The 16,266-nt window shown below is 49.0% G+C and overlaps 1 protein-coding gene across 1 annotated transcript in view; it reads left to right on the top strand.

Moving 5' to 3' along the window:
- Window positions 1-9,169: 9,169 nt before the first annotated feature.
- NCMAP (non-compact myelin associated protein) overlaps window positions 9,170-16,266 on the top strand; it is a 21,846-nt gene continuing 14,749 nt past the window's right edge. Inside the window, exons 1-2 of the mRNA XM_006777533.2 lie at window positions 9,170-9,374; window positions 10,200-10,297. The gene's annotated coding sequence lies outside the window, so the exon portion shown is untranslated. The remainder of the gene's footprint in view (window positions 9,375-10,199; window positions 10,298-16,266) is intronic.

Genomic DNA, 16,266 nt, shown 5'->3' with positions numbered 1-16,266 from the left:
CCCCCCACCCCCAGCACAGTATGGCCTTGCTTTGAAACTTCCATCCATTCCTCCACCTGAGGTTACCTCTTTAATCATCTGTGCAATAAAAATCAGTTACATGCCTCGTTCCCCCACTGCTCTACCCTCTTCCGGGTCTCCTAAGGTCTTAGCCTGCAGGTCACAGAGGGAAATGAGGGGTTAACTCCTGTTTGCTGAGAGCTTGCTGGTGCCCACACAGTGCTAAATGCTGCACATGCCTCAGTCCCTTCAACACCCACGGCATCCAGGAAGTCAAGAGTATTAGCCCCTGGTTCAGAGACATAAGCCACTTGCTGGTTGTCACACGCTAACCGGGTGCCTTCTGGCTTCCCTGGGCCCTCGGTAATTTTGCCTTCAGAGACCCCTTCCTCCTTAAAAAGACATTTACAATTATATTGGCTGCAGTGATACAGGAAAACGTTTCCTTCGCCCTAAAAGTTCCTTCTTTCTTCAGATTTTGAAAGAAATGAAAACATTTTTGTGAGCCCTGGGCACTTTGCCTCCTGTGCCCGGTGGAGACGCGGGGCCTAGGGCTAAGGAGAAATGGCTGGGATTCCAGCCCACGCCCACCGCTGGGGAAGCTCTGAACTCCTCACTGCACTGCCCTTTGCAATTTAAAAAAAAAAAAAAAAAAAGACAAGCAAAGAACTGGGGGAAAGGGACGGTGGTATTAATAGCTCTCTCAGGAAAATGGAACTTGATTTGTTTGTCTTGCGTGCCTCCCCGCCCCCTTCACTCCAGCCACAGACCTTAAGGGTAACAGGCAGGTTCCAAGGACAAAAGGGATTCATTTATTTTTTAAAAGCAACTCCCAGGCCCTGGCTGCTGTAGCTCAGTTGGCTGAGCCGTCCCATGTACCAAGAGGTCACTGGTTCAATTCCCACAGCAGGCTGGATCCCCAGTGGGAGGCATGTAGGAGGCAGCTGATCAATGATGTTTCTCTCTCATCAATGTTTCTCCCCCTCCCCTACCTCTCTCTTGCTAGAATCAATAGAAAACATATTTTAAAAAATAAAATAAATAAATAGAAGCAGTTCTCGGTTTCTACCTAATCTTCAGTAAACAATATCATCGGTAATAATAATAATAATAATAAATATTTTTGAGAGGTCCCGGTGAGCCAGGCATTATGCGAGTCACTTGGCCTGCATTGTCTCCCTGAAAGCCTCAGGAACCCCGTGGGTAGATACTATGATCATCCCCATTTTGCAGATGATGAAACTGAGGCTCAGAAAGACTAACTGAGCTGGATGAGCGGCAGCGCCAGGACTGGGACCGGAGTCTGTTAGTTTGTTGTTAGAACATAACCTCCAGGAGGTCAAGGGTTGTTTCCTGCAGTCTCCCCATCACCCAGCACAGCACCGCGGGACTGCAAGCTCTCGATGTGGACTGAGCCCAGAGCCCGAACCTGAACTGTTCTTTCAGGGAGCTTACCTGGTTCAGGTGCTGCCCCTGATGAAGTGAGGAATTAATTGATCAAGAGGCAACCTCAGGCATTCACTCTGCCATCAAGATCCCCACCCCAACCCCAGCCTGTGGAATCTCACTGAGGAATCTACCTCCTGCCAAGGCTGCTCCTCCCTGGGAGCTCAAAGGTGCAGCCTGACGCCATTCAGGCAGAGCGCCAGCCAGAGGTGGCCGACGTGTCTGCAGCTCTCTGCCCTGGGGCTCCTCTTTTTCCTCTCCTTTTAGGCCTTCAGCCCTCCCCCAGGGCACATCAACACAGATACATGGGACACCCAGGGGAACTTGAACTCACCCACCAAAATAATTAGAGATAGTACAACTCACCCACCAAAATAATTAGAGATAGTACAACTCACCCACCAAAATAACTAGAGATAGTACAACTCACCCACCAAAATAACTAGAGATAGTACAACTCACCCACCAAAATAACTAGAGATAGTACAACGCACCCACCAAAATAACTAGAGATAGTACAACTCACCCACCAAAATAACTAGAGATAGGACAACTCACCCACCAAAATAACTAGAGATAGTAGAACTCACCCACCAAAATAACTAGAGATAGTACAACGCACCCACCAAAATAACTAGAGATAGTACAACTCACCCACCAAAATAACTAGAGATAGGACAACTCACCCACCAAAATAACTAGAGATAGTAGAACTCACCCACCAAAATAACTAGAGATAGTACAACGCACCCACCAAAATAACTAGAGATAGTACAACTCACCCACCAAAATAACTAGAGATAGGACAACTCACCCACCAAAATAACTAGAGATAGTAGAACTCACCCACCAAAATAACTAGAGATAGTACAACGCACCCACCAAAATAACTAGAGATAGTACAACTCACCCACCAAAATAACTAGAGATAGAACAACTCACCCACCAAAATAACTAGAGATAGTAGAACTCACCCACCAAAATAACTAGAGATAGTACAACTACTATAAAAGGAAGGCAGTAAGTCAAGCGACCTATGCCATCTGACAGAATTATGGAACCACATGGACCAAGGTTGTAAAGCAAAGCATGATAATTATACAGAAGGAGGTAGGGGAGGAATTCACAAAATAATGCAAAAACCAGAAGTCATAGGATAAATGGAAATAAACATAAAATGTTCCCCAAAAAAAGTCATTTGGGTGGCTCAGTTGGTTGGAGCATTATCCTGTACACTGGACGGTTGCTGGTTCAATTCCTGGTCAGGGCACATATCTAAGATTCAGGTTTTATTCCCTGTCAGGACAAATAAGAGAGACAGCAGATCAATGTTTTGCTGACTCTCTCTCTCTCCCCCTTCCTCTCTCTCTAAAAAAAAAAAAAATCAATAAAAAACAAGTATCCTCGGGTGAGGAGTTTTTAAAAAAAGCTAGAAAACCAAGCATTATGCTCAAAACTAGCAAGTAAAGGAAATGAATCAAATATTTTTTAAGAAAACACACACCAAAAGAAGTCAGAGGAGAGAACCGAGTGAAAACATTAACTGTGAAAAATATAATATTTAAGATCAGAGACAATAGATGGCATAAACATCAGGATGAACACAAGTGAGGAATTACCCATTAAAGAGGCAGATCAGACTGAACACTCCCAAAGGAAACAGGAAACGACAAAGATAACAAATAAATGAGCAAAACCAAGAGAGATGGAGAGTATAGGTATCCCAAAAGGAAAACTAAAAAGAGAGAAGAGGAAATAATTGAAGAAATAATGGAGATTAAATGTTCCAGAATTAAAGAAAAATGAATGCGCTCAGATTGAAAGAACTCGCGGTGTAGCCAACACTAGAAATAAGGAAAAACCCACACACACAGTTACTGGGTGAAACTGAGCGTATGAAAGGCAAAGAGAGAGCGAGCAGGGAGCAATGGCATCCCCTCCAAAGGCATGAGAGTCACACTGACTTGTGAATAATGACACTTGACGAAGAAAAGTCAAAAGCAGTGCATTAAGGATTGAAAGAAAAGGACCCTTTCAATCCAGAATTTTAAAGCCAGCCAAATTGTCATTCAAACATGAGGTTGTAATAAAAATATTCTTAGTCAAATAAAGCTGCAGAAGGTGGAATACAAAGACCCACATTGAGTCCTAGCCGGTTTGGCTCAGTGGATACAGCGTTGTGCTGCGGACCAAAGGGTCCCAGGTTTGATTCTGGTCAAGGGCACCTACCTCGGTTTCAGGCTCCTCCCCAGCTTGGGCCCTGGTCGGGCCAGGTGTGGGAGGCAGCCAATTGATGTGTTTCTCTTATATCCATGTTTCTCTCTGTTTTTCTCCTCTCTCTTCCACTCTCTCTAAAAATCAATGGAAAAAGATCCTCGGGTGAGTATTTAAAAAAAAACCCAAACCCCACAAAGACCTACACTGAAAATACTCATGAGGGAAATAAATAATGAAAGGAACAAATCCAGGAGGTCCTGCAAGTCAGAGTGCTTAAGTCAGGGGTCAGTGCAAGAAACAGAAGCAGAACTTGGCATTTTAGGTTGGAAAGGATTTTATGTACCTGATTCTTTAAAAATATTGGAAAGGTCCTAGCTGGTTTGGCTCAGTGGATAGAGCATCAGCCTGTGGACTCAAGGGTCCTGGGTTCAATTCTGGTCAAGGGCACATGCCCAGGTTGCGGGCTCAATCCCTCGTGGAGGGTGTGCAGGAGGCAGTCGATCAGTAATTCTCTCTCATCACTGATGTTTCTATCTATCTCTCTCTCTCTCTCTCTCTTCCTTCCTCTGAAGTCAATTTTAAAAAAATTAAAAAATAAAGAAAAAAAATATATGTATATATTGGAAAGGCTGGAGAATCCCCAACACTGCAGAACCGGCCAGCTTGGGGACCTCTGGCGCCTGCCAGAATCAGAACAGTGGCAGAATCCCAGGCTGCAGAACTGCTGAATTCAAGGACACAACCTTGGCCTGTGATCCAGGGATCCGGAGGCTGATATGCTATAACTGCCCAGATCCTGGAACTCAGTCTGGCTACCAGTGTCATGGCAACACTCGCAACAAAGAGAGGACCAGTTGGGGGACGAGAAGAAATCGATTCCAGTCAAGGGCATGTACCTTGGTTGCGGGCACATACCCAGTAGGGAGTGTGCAAGAGGCAGCTGATCTATGTTTCTCTCTCATCAATGTTTCTAACTCTCTATCTCTCTCCCTTTCTCTCTGTATGGGTAGAGGGGGAAATGGGAGACACCTGTAATACTATCAACAATAAACAATATATTTTAAAAAGAAGCAAAAAAAACACAAAGAGAGGGCCAGTCTTGGGAGGTAACTAAAATTAAGGACATTGAGCTCTGTCATCAAATTTATTTTGTTACCTTCTATTGAGGGCAAGTAACATTGGCTTTCCATTTCAGAAGTGAGAGAAAATTTCCATTTAGCATAAACTTTATAAATGTTTTAAAGGAAAAGTAGGTCCAGGGATCTCAATACCAAGCCATTAGGTTGGTGCAGACAAGTATTAAAGTTATCAGAGGGGCCTGGCCTGCGTGGCTCAATGGTTGAGCATTGACCTAGGAACCAGGAGGTCACGGTTCCATTCCCGGTCAGGCCATATGCCCAGGCTACAGGCTTGATCCCCAGTGTGGGGCATGCAGAAGGCAGCCAATGATTCTCTCTCATCATTAATGTTTCTATCTCTCTCTCCCTCTCCCTTCCTCTCTGAAATCAATATTTAAAAAAAAAAAAAGTGATCAGAGGTGACCTGGGAGGAGGAGACAGTTGGATCTCGCCGTAGACAAAGGTTTTGATTGGTGTAGAGTTGGGAAGAGAGCACGTGACTAAGAGAGCACCTGACTGAAGGCCAGTGCTGACGATCTGCTGCTGTGTGACCAACCGCTCCAGAACTCAGTGGCTTAAAACAAGTTTATAATTATTTTCTCTCACGGGTTGACTGGGCTCAGCTGGGCGGTTCTCACGTTTGGGTCTCTCGTGTGGTTTCAGCTGGCTGTGCAGTCATCTGAAGGCTCTCACGTGGCCGGTCGCTGACGATGGCTGTTGGTCAGGAGCACGGTTGGGACCTCTCCACGGGCCTTGGGCTTCTGGCCGCATGGCAGCTGGGTTCTGAGAGGGGGGGTTCCAGGAGCAAGCATTCTGCAAGGCGGAAGCAGAAGCTGCCCCTGTAGGGCTAGACCCGTGTCACTTCCAGTGTGACTGCCAGTCACTTCCGTATTCCCATGTTCTAGCGGTATGAGCAGTCATCGGGCCGCCTAGATGCAGGGAGTGGAGAAAATAGACTGCATCCTGTGTGCGTTGTGGTGGGGGGGGGGGGGGGAGAGGGAGGGGCAATGGCCAGGTCACACCGCAGAACAGCATGTGGAGTAACAGATACTGTGCGGCCAGCTACCCAATACTGGGAAGCGTGGGTGAGTTTAGGAGACAAGGACTCGCTCATTCTGCCTAGGGTCAGGGAGAAGAGGTGACAGGTGCTGGTGGATGAGACTGAGAAGTCCATGGGAGATCTTGGTTGCCAACGCAAAGAATTAGGGCTTTATTCTGTAGCCAGTCAGAAGCGACTGATGGAATCAGAATGATGGAGACACTGTGCAAAAAGCTAAGGTCTTGGCAAGCTCTGTAATTCTAATTCCTTTTCCAACAAGTCGGTCCCCAAGGAAGAAGGCTGGCGGCTTCTGTTCCTTCACAGTAGCATATGCCAGCCTCAAGACGGAGTAAAAAATACACCACCCCAATCCACTAAGCATGTGCTAGACAGTTGTACGTGGGGTGCACGGCCAGCCCAGGCACTGGAAATTCCAGTATTTCTACATTCACTCCATAGTTCCCAGGTCCCTCGGATTCCTCATGAGCCAAAAATCCTTTGCTAGGACTACTATTCCTGGTGATTGACTAAAAAATCATGGCCCAAGTCCAAGCAACATAAGAGCCCAAGGGAGGGGGTGACTTGCCCCAGGGGCTTGCATGGGACTGAGTGAGGGACTCTGTTGGCCATCCCCAGAGCTTGGGGATCCAGCGCCCAGAAAGTTAAGCATGTGTTCCAAGCCAGCCCATCCTTGGGCATTCCCTAAGCGCATTCCTTCCATGCAGCCTGTACCTGTGCACACACACATGCATTTATTCATTCAAGTGCCTTCTGAGTGGCAGACCCCATTCTGAGTGTGCCAAGGTGGCCGTGACGAAGGCAGCTCTTGTCCCCCCAGAGAGCCCCCAGGATAGAAGACAGACCCACCTTCTAATGAGAACACTTTCACGTGGTAAGGACTGTAACGGAGGTGCCGGTGGAGTGCTGTGAGGAGTCTCAGAGCACACTGGCCGACGGGGGGTCGGTAGGGAGGCTTTGGGCAGGTCTTGGAGGAGAAGGAAACAGCTTGCTTAGTGCTCACTGTGCTAGGGGCCGGGCGTGCACTGCGGAGTGACTTCTGCACGCCAACCCTTACATGTGCCTGCTCTGTACAGCAAGGCTAAGTCCTTGGCGTTTATTAACACTTATTGTCTCATTCGATTGTGCAACAAGGAACAAGACAGGAATCACAAAGCCCAGTTTACAGACGAGGAAATGGGCACAGAGGGGTTGAGTCACGAGCCCAAGGTGACTTCACTGAGCCTGAACTCAAGCCCGTGTCTAACTCTGAAACCCATATCTTTGTTTCCCTGTCACCACCCGTGCCCAGGGCAGGGAGGACACGACAAACACTGCCCGGAGGGAGCTCAGTAATTCCAAGGGGGTGCTGAGGTGGGAGGGGAGAGAGGCGTGAAGGGCCCCGGATGCCAGGCCAAGGTGGGGAGCGGACTTCATTCTCTCCTCCAAGAGAACTGACCATGGTTCCCACAGCTCCCAGCCCGCACTGCCATCCCTCCCCCCAGGTCACTCTACCATGGAAGCTTGTCACCTAATGTCCCTCCAGGCAGGTCTGGGCCTGGAACACGGGTCTCCTTCCTGACCTCCAGCCAGCGCTCACTCCTCACTCCGCTTCCTCCTTGCAGGCTGTGCTGTTTGCTCAGAACCTGGGCAGAGAGCACAGAAATATTTATGTCACTGCCAACCCTGCCTCCTGGAGGCCCCCAAGGCTTACCTCACAGAGAAGTTCAGTTATATAACCCCGAGTTGACACAGCAGGAGGGAGAAGGAAATAGATTACAATTATTCTCTTTGCTCAGTCGAGAACACATCTTTGAAACTGGATAGCTTGGCATTTTCCTCTCCTTTTGCCTCCCTCGCCTATTGAGCGTGGGTCTCCAGGAATGTTGTGGCTCTAGATCAGCGGTTCTCAACCTGTGGGTCGTGACCCCTTTGGCGGTCGAACGACCCTTTCACAGGGGTCACCTGAGACCATCCTGCATATCCGATATTTATATTATGATTCATAACAGTAGCAACATTACAGTTATGAAGTAGCAACGAAAATAATTTTATGGTTGGGTCACAACATGAGGAACTGTATTTAAAGGGCCAGAAGGTTGAGAACTACTGGTCTAGATCAGTCAGTGATTTTAGCCTTAATTCTGGTGAGACTGGAGGTGGGGGAGGGGAGAGAAAGGAAACTTATTAAAGGGCTGCTTTGGGCCAAACACTCTGCCAGGGGCTTTATATTCGTTATCTCCTCTTACCTCAGCAGTAAGTCATGAGGTGGCCCTGACCGAGTCAAACCTATTTATTAAGCAGATACCTTCTATCCGTTCTCATTTGATCCTTACACTCTTAATCCTCACCCAAGGATATTTTTCCATTGACTTTTAGGGAGAGTGGAAGAGAGAGGGAAAGACCAAGAGAAACATCGATGTGAGAGAAACACATCAATTGGTTGCCTCCTGCAGGAGCCCCGACCAGGGCCCAGGCCAGGGAGGAGCCTACAACCAAGGCATGTACCTTTGACCAGAATCGAACCCGGAAACCTCTGGTGCGCCCCATCCTCCGGAAGTTCTGTTTCTTTGTTACTAATGTTGTGGCCCCACCCCATAACAAAGAAACAGAATTTCCGGAGGATGAGGCCCAGAAATCTGGATTTTAAAGATTCCCAGGTGACTCTAATGTGCAGCCAAGGTTGAGAACCACTGGTTTAGAGGTAAATAGGTGTGGGATTTGAACCCAGGTTCATCTAATCCAAACCTTTTTCCCCACTAGATCACACTATGAGTTCATCATCTGACTCTAGTCCTCACAGCATAAGGCTGGGACAGTCAGTCCCATTTTAAACTGAGGCCTGGAGGAGAGAAGGAAGTACCTAGCTCACAGCCCTTGGCTAATCGACGAGAGAGTCGGTCACTAGCCCCTTCCTCCTGCCCCCCTGGTCTGCCCCACTGCTGGGTCCAAAGCCTTTCCTGCTCCCCCGACCCCCCGCTCACTGTCTCCACCCTCCACCTTCACTGTGGCCACCCTCCCCCGTCCCCTTACCCCCTTCTGTCCAGTTTCCCAGCCCATCGAGGGGCTGCTCAGGTCTGTGCAGCACCCACAGCCCACTTCACCACAAAGCCGGTGCTGGTACTGCGCCTGGGCGGGAGGGAGAAGAGAGGCGGCGGCCAACGCCAGAGCGAAGGTTTACATGAGACCTTGGGTCCCCCAGACAAGTGCCCTCTGTATCTCCAGGCCTGTTGTGACTGGCCACGGGCCAGCTCTCACCACGGAGGCCTGAACTGCTGGGCCCGTTTCCCCACCTCCCGTCCTCTCGGCAGCCCAGCGCTTGCCAGGCCGAGCTTGGGCAGGAAAGGGGAAGGGTGTTTCTTCTGGAATGGAGGGTGTGGGAGGCCGGCAACCCTCGGGGAGGGTGAGGGGCCGAGTCCTGAACCAAACGGGGGGCTGGGAGTCACACGGTGGAAGGCACATGAGGCGGAGGTCACAGGGCCCCAGCTGCGCATGTTGCAGGAGAGCAAACTGAAGTCCAGACAGGAGAAGCGGCTTACAGCAAGTAAGCAGCACAGGTAAGACTCGAACCCAGGACTCCTAACTTCCAGCCCAGGTTCTTGCCCCGTACATGGGGCCTCTCCCTTGGGGTTTTGGTGGTGACCCTGTTAAATAGGTAAGGAGATGAGCTTCATAGACCAGGACATTGAGATGCAGAGAGAGAATGTCACGGGTTACAGACTAGTAGTGCAGGGGTGGGCAAACTTTTTGACCCGAGGGCCACAATGGGTTCTTAAACTGGACCGGAGGGCCGGAACAAAAGCATGGATGGAGTGTTTGTGTGAACTAATATAAATTCAAAGTAAACATCATTACATAAAAGGGTACGGTCTTTTTTTTTTTTTAGTTTTATTCATTTCAAACGGGCCGGATCCGGCCCGCGGGCTGTAGTTTGCCCACGGCTGGACTAGTAGGTGTCTTAGAATTTCAAGTTCAGAGACTCCAGAGTTTACGTCCTTCACTCACTAATTGCAAACACGTTGAGGTTAGCCAAGCCCTTGGAGAACGTGGACAGAGGCAAAGACTCAAAAGTGAGGCCCCTGAAACGTCGGCATTAGGGACAAAGTCTGGTCATTGGAGTTCGCAGGAGGACGTTGGCCTTGACTCTTATAAATAATAAGATCCCCAAGAGCACTGGGGGTCAGGGCACCTGGTTCCAAGGAGCGCGTTGGTACTCGGTTATGTGTTTTTCCCCTGCACTCCCACCCCAATTTCCCCCAGAGGCTTAAGGCTGACTTGTCCAGGGTGTACAGAACTCAGTTACATCTACGTGTTCTTGCTTTGATAGGTGGTAATTAGACGTAACTCAGGAACTTAGAAGTAACTAAGTCTGTTCTTTTTAGGAATTTCCTGCAGTTACATCGCAGGGTGATTGAAAGCACAGCTAAGGCGGATAACACAGGCCAGGTGGGGCCGCACTCACCAGCCGGGGTTCCTTCAGGTTTAGTTTAGTTACTATTGTGACTGCTTTCGTCTTAAATGAATCAGAGAGGAGTTCTCCAAAACTCACCAAGTGAACTTTCTTCTCTCTGTGTGCGCCTGGGTGGCTTTGCTGGCCCTCACTTTTCCCAGTTGTAAGGAGAGGCCGTTGGGCTGCGTAGTTCTCAGACAGGGTTCCACAGAGTCCTGTGGTCACAAGCGGGTGCCTCCTAGGACCATCGCAGAGGGGGGTGGGGAGTGGTGAGAGGTTGTGTGTGGGGAGGGGAAGTTAGGTTCCTTACGTCTTTTGGAAGAGCTCAGTTTTCTATCATAAATTCATCCCCAAACACCCCAACAGAAAAATAGATCTCCTTTCAGTCTGAAAATCTCCCGGTTTCATTTTTTCGTGGCTACTGAATCCCCTGCGCCCCCTCTTCCCCCGCAGTGGGATTGGTCACCCCCAGGTTGCTGCAGAGTGATGGCCTGGGCACCCCCCAGTCCCCCATCCGAGCGCTGCTCCACCTTAGCTTGCTCTTCCACTTTAGTGAGGCCCATCCTCCAGGAGCTTCCTGGGCAAAGGTGCATGGGGTGCAGTGGGTTTTTTAAAAAGCCCTGCCTGCCCCAAAAATATCGCTCATATGCCCTTTCGTTCAATATTTAGCTTGGCTTGCTATCCACGTCTCGGCTGGAAATTATTTTCCCTCAGCATTTTGGAGGCTTGTCTTAGAGCTTCTCGTGCTGCTGCTGCCAAACCCAGTGCCGTTCCGGTTTTATCTGATTGTTGGTCCTTCGTATTTGACCTTAGAAATAAAATTGCCCTCGCCAAGGAGCTCAATGGTTAGAGCATCATCCCGCTACCCCAAGGGTTCCCCAAGGTTGTGGGTTTGATCCCCAGTCGGGGCACATACAAGAAGCAACCAAGGAATACATAAATAAATGGAGCAACAAATCAATGTTTCTCTCAAATCAATGTTTTTTACAGAGGTTTTGTTTTTTTTTTTAAATCTATGGACATGTGTGGAGTATTCTTTTTATGCCCTGTGTTCTAAAAGGTCATGATGATGAGCCCTATTGGGGTCTTTTTCATTCATTATTCTGGGGACTCAAAGGGTCCTCTTATTCTGAAAATTCATATCCTTCACTTCTGGGAAATTTTGAGGTATTATTTTTTATTTGATAATTCCCTTCCCTCAATTTTCTCTGCTTAATCACTTCTGGAATTCTTATTAGGTTGTTGGACCTCTTGGAGTAATCTGGTTTGTTCCACTTTATGAGACATTTTGTCAATCTTCCAAGCCTTTTTTGAAATTTTTATTTATTTTGTCAATTTTTAATTTCTTAGCACCCTTTCTTTCTTTTAAATATATTTTTATTGACTTCAGAGAGGAAGGGAGAGAGAGATAGAAACATCAATGATGAGAAAGAATCATTGATCCGCTGCCTTCTGCACGCTCCCTACTGGGGATGGAGCCCGCAACCCAGGATGCTCTATCCACTGAGCCAACTCAGGTAGGGCCACACCGAGCTTTTTATTTTATTTAATTTTAAATAATTTTCATTTAAATGTAAATGGCCACACGTGGCTGTCATCCGGGGCTGCACAGTCCACCTCCTGATTCACTCTCTGCAGAGGTGAACTTACCGCATCCCCGGGGACCCAAGGAGGACGGACTGGAGCTGAGCTGCAAATTCCTCTTTTCAGCCCCAGGTGGGACCCTGGCCTGAGTCTTCCTGGGGTTTCGTCAGCGAGATCAGCTTTGATGGGTTTCCCGTCAGCCTTTTCCACTCAGCCATCAGCCCTTCCTGCTTTCAGACCTGGATCGGCCTCTCTCCGGTGGTTGTCTTCCCTCCTTCCCCTTGCCTGTGGGTCTACATGTCTTGATTGCTTTACTATCATTTGTGAGGCGTCTCAGGAGGAAGCAGAGATGAATACTGTGTTCCATCAGCTACGTTTAACCAGAAAAATATAATTTTTAAAAGAAAAATATAGATCCTAAGCACTATTTCTCCCAGAATGAGGCAAACAGAATTTATCCTTTTTACCTCTGTTTTCCTATGGGTCAGGAGAGCCATCCCTAAGTCACTGCGGAGCCCAGTTCTGCTGGGGGAGGTGGGAGGCTCTGGCCGGCGGAGGCGGGACAGGCTGGCTAACAGGCAGTGTGGTGTCTCCTTTCTGTAAAGGGATGGATCAATGGGCTCCGGGAGGGGCCCTGCAGCTGACGGGCATCCTTGCACCCCAGAATGGGACAGGCAGTGGACTTACAAGATTAAAGACCTTGTAAGCCCTCGGTCTTCCGGATGAAACCGGTTCCAATTACTCAGCAGTTGCTAGGCAAACAGCTCAAAGAATATTTTATCAGAAGGAACGTACATGATTGAGAGCTGTCAGGCAAGGACACTCGTGGGGGAGAGGGGTGGAGGAAGGTCACTTCCCAAAGCAGCTGTCCCCAGCAAAGGATGGGATTTGTCCTCATTCAGGGAAATCACGTATGAACAGCAAGGTGAGCCTCATCGTCGCATGGCCAGCGGGGGGCATTACTGCGCATGCGCCTTTAGAAAACCTAGCAGTACTTATGCCACATGTTAAAGAATGGTGGAAAATCTCCACCCGTGGGAGGAAGGGAGGAGATTTTAGTATTATAAGGAGGATATGAGACCACTTCCTGAAACGGTCGGTATAGAGTCCTCCAGGCTGCTTCTCCCAGCCTTGGGTGATTTGAGCCGGATCAGTCCCTGGTCCCGCAAAGCATCTTGGGCTTATCCCTGAAAAAAAACAGTTCTGGTACTTGTCAATGTCAGGGATGGCATGGATACGGAAAAAAGTTTAACTAATTAAGTCTCAGCCCTTCTGCTCAACTCTTAGCAAATTACAGGGTATGGTTACACAAGCCTTATAGTATCCAGGGCAGAGGTCCTCAAACTTTTTAAACAGGGGGCCAGTTCACTGTCCCTCAGACATTCCACACATGCACACTGTGGGCCCTGGACGAGTTGGCTGCTAAGCAGGACAGGCAGCGGCGGCAAAAACACCCGGCGTGACGGATAAATGTTTTCCGCGAGCCGCGCGTGGCCCGCGGGCCGTAGTTTGAGGACCCCTGATCCAGGGTGATCTAAGTGGGTTAACAGGTTATTAATTCTTTTTTTTAAATATATTTTTCTTGATTTCAGAGAGGAAGGGAGGAAGAAATAGAAACATCAATGATGAGAGAGAATCATTGACCGGCTGCCTCTTGCATGCCTCACACTGAGGATCGAGCTGGCAATCGGGGCATGTGCTCTGACCGTGGAGCTGTGACCTCCTGGTTCACAGGTCGACGTTCAACCACTGAGCCATGCCGGCCAGGCTACAGGTTATTAATTCTAAATAAAGGTTAGTGTCTGCTAGGTACCTGCAAGGCTGTATATCTATATTTTAAGTTAGGTTACATTGGCAGAGAGGAGATGTAGAAAGAAAAGATTGAGAATGGTTACCAGTTAACTGGGCAAATGAACCCCACAGATGGGACGGAATCCTGGGTGGTGAGGGCCGAGGGGGCGGGGGTGGTCCTTCAGGACAGATGAACTACCGATGTATTTGAAGTTAGGGTGGAGGTAGGTGCTGAGACTCGCTCGGAGGGCAGGAAGCAGGCCTGCCCGGTTGACTCCTGAGCCCACTCCCCACAACCCTGCACCGGTCCGTTGTCTTCGGACTCTTCCTCTGCTCCCGTCAAGGGACTTCTCACCACTCCCTCCGATGTGTGCTAGTGCCTACCACTCCTGTCCGACCCCGCAGTGCCCTGCACAGTTCCTGGCCTGTGGGGATTGTCTGCTTAGGCAGGGCATGGGAGGCGAGAGTAGATAAGAGTACAAAGCCTGGGGTGAGACAGATAAGAGTCTAAAGCCTACATATATGCCCCCTCCCCCCCCAAAAAAAGTTATCCACATCCTAATGCCCAAACCTGTGACCGTGTTACCTTACATGACAAAGGGGACTTTGTAGATGAGAATAAGGATCTAGAGGTAAGGATCTGAATTACCTGGGTGAGGCCAATGTAATCACAAGAGTCCTCATATGGGGAGGCAGGAAAGTGAGAGGAGAGGAGAGATGATGGAAGCAGAGGTCAGAGGAAGAGAGCGATAGGAAGATGCCACACTGTTACCTTGACGATGTAGGTGGAGGAGGGGCCTTGGGCCAAGGAATCAGATGGCCTGCAGAAGCTGGAAGGGACAAGGCAACAGGTTCTCCCCCAGAGCCTTCAAAAGGAATACAGCCCTGCCAACTCCTTGCTTTTAGACTGCTGACCTCTAGAGCGTCGAGAAAATTCATTTGTGTTGTTTGAAGCCACTAGGTGTGTGGTGGTTAGTTACAACAGCCATAGGAAACGAATGCTTCCTACCTGTGCTCTACGTTAGCACTGGGATGTTGGGTGCGTTACCTAGCCTCACTGGGCCTCAATTCCTCCGTCTGGGAAACAGATAATATGCGTGAGAAAATATATACGAAGTCTGCATGATAAGCAGTCCAGAGCAAGCACCTGCTAAATGGTCGCTGTGTTTGTGGTTGTCATCATCATTGTTGTTACTGGTTGTCTATCCACCGGTGGACATTTCCCTTCCTGTCGAGACGTCCTCAGGGAGGATGGATAGGGAACTGTCAAGAGACAGGTCTGTTGTTCCCCTCCAGTGGTTCTCTGCCAGAGGCCAGTTGCCTCCCAGACTGAGAAACATCTGGAGACATTTTTGCCACAACTAGGGGTGCTGCTGGCACCTAGTGGGTGGAGGCCAGGGATGCGCTAACATCCTGCCCTGCACAGGTCAGGTCTCGAAATGGAGAATTATCTGGCCCCCATGGCAACAGTGCCATGTGCGAGGAGCCCTGCCCCATGGCAACAGTGCCGTGTGCGAGGAGCCCTGCCAGCTCGGGCTGCTGACCCGTGGAGTGCCCGGGACAATTGCTACCTCCTGGGACGCTTGGCAGCCAAGGACAGTTTGGAGGTAGAAGATGTGAGTTTGAATCTCAGCTCCTCCATTCGCTATAAGACTTGGAGCAAGTCACTCAACCTCTCTGAGCCTCCATTTTCTATCAGCAAAGTGGAGATTAAAAAAACAAAACAAAAACCCGCCTTGTTGAAGTGATTACATGAGAAAGCATAGTGCCTAGTGCCTAGCACTGTGTTAGTGTCTCCTTAAATGTTAGCTCCCTCCCCTTCCTGACCAGAATGTCAAGGTGGAATTCTTTTCTTCTGCCATATTCACTTAAGGGCATACATTCTTTAACCTTGTGCCTTCTTTTTCTCCTTGGGAACCTGGAGATTTGTGCGGGAGGTGTCGTTTGTGGAGCCTTGGGAGCCGGGCCCTTGGCTTGTGCCCAAAGACAGAGGGCCAGATGGAAGCCACAGGTCTCATTCCAGCTCTTGGTCAGACTCAACCACAACGCCCACAGGTCTCGTCCTCCCACCGACTCCTGGCACTGTTTGTGCCACCCTTTTGGCACTAGGCAAAAATCTGCCCCATGACCACTTCAATCTGGGATTTCTATTTATAGATCTTAGCATGTGGAACTTAGATTCACGCGTCTTGGGTTGGGAGCTCCTTGGGGCAGCTTTCTTTCAATGTGGGCCACGAAAATCAGAAACAGAGAGCCCTCAAGGCAGGATTTGACAGAGGAGGTAGCTAAGACTTCATAGAAGTGGTGGGCCTAGAACCCAGAGCTGCAAGCCACTGCTTTTTCCATAGGACTTCAGTATGATATTGAACAGGCATCTCTGAGATCAATGCTGGGCTAAACCTGAGGAGATGATTCCCAATAATTATTGATTGAAGGAGAGATTCTTAAAGGAAACAATTCCACTTCTTATCCTCACTGTCTAAGCTCTAGGAAGGTGATCCCCACAGCCCTTCTTTGAATCCTCTCTGTGCTAGTATGTACGTGGTAGGCGCTGGTTGAATGAATGACAGGGCAAATGGACAGAAGAACACGTGGAGGGTAAATTGTATGCAGTGGATGGGTGG

This window comes from Myotis davidii, unplaced genomic scaffold, assembly GCF_000327345.1.
Source record: "Myotis davidii unplaced genomic scaffold, ASM32734v1 scaffold149, whole genome shotgun sequence".
Taxonomy (NCBI): Eukaryota; Metazoa; Chordata; class Mammalia; order Chiroptera; family Vespertilionidae; genus Myotis; species Myotis davidii.
This window is presented reverse-complemented; position numbering and strand designations above follow the sequence as displayed.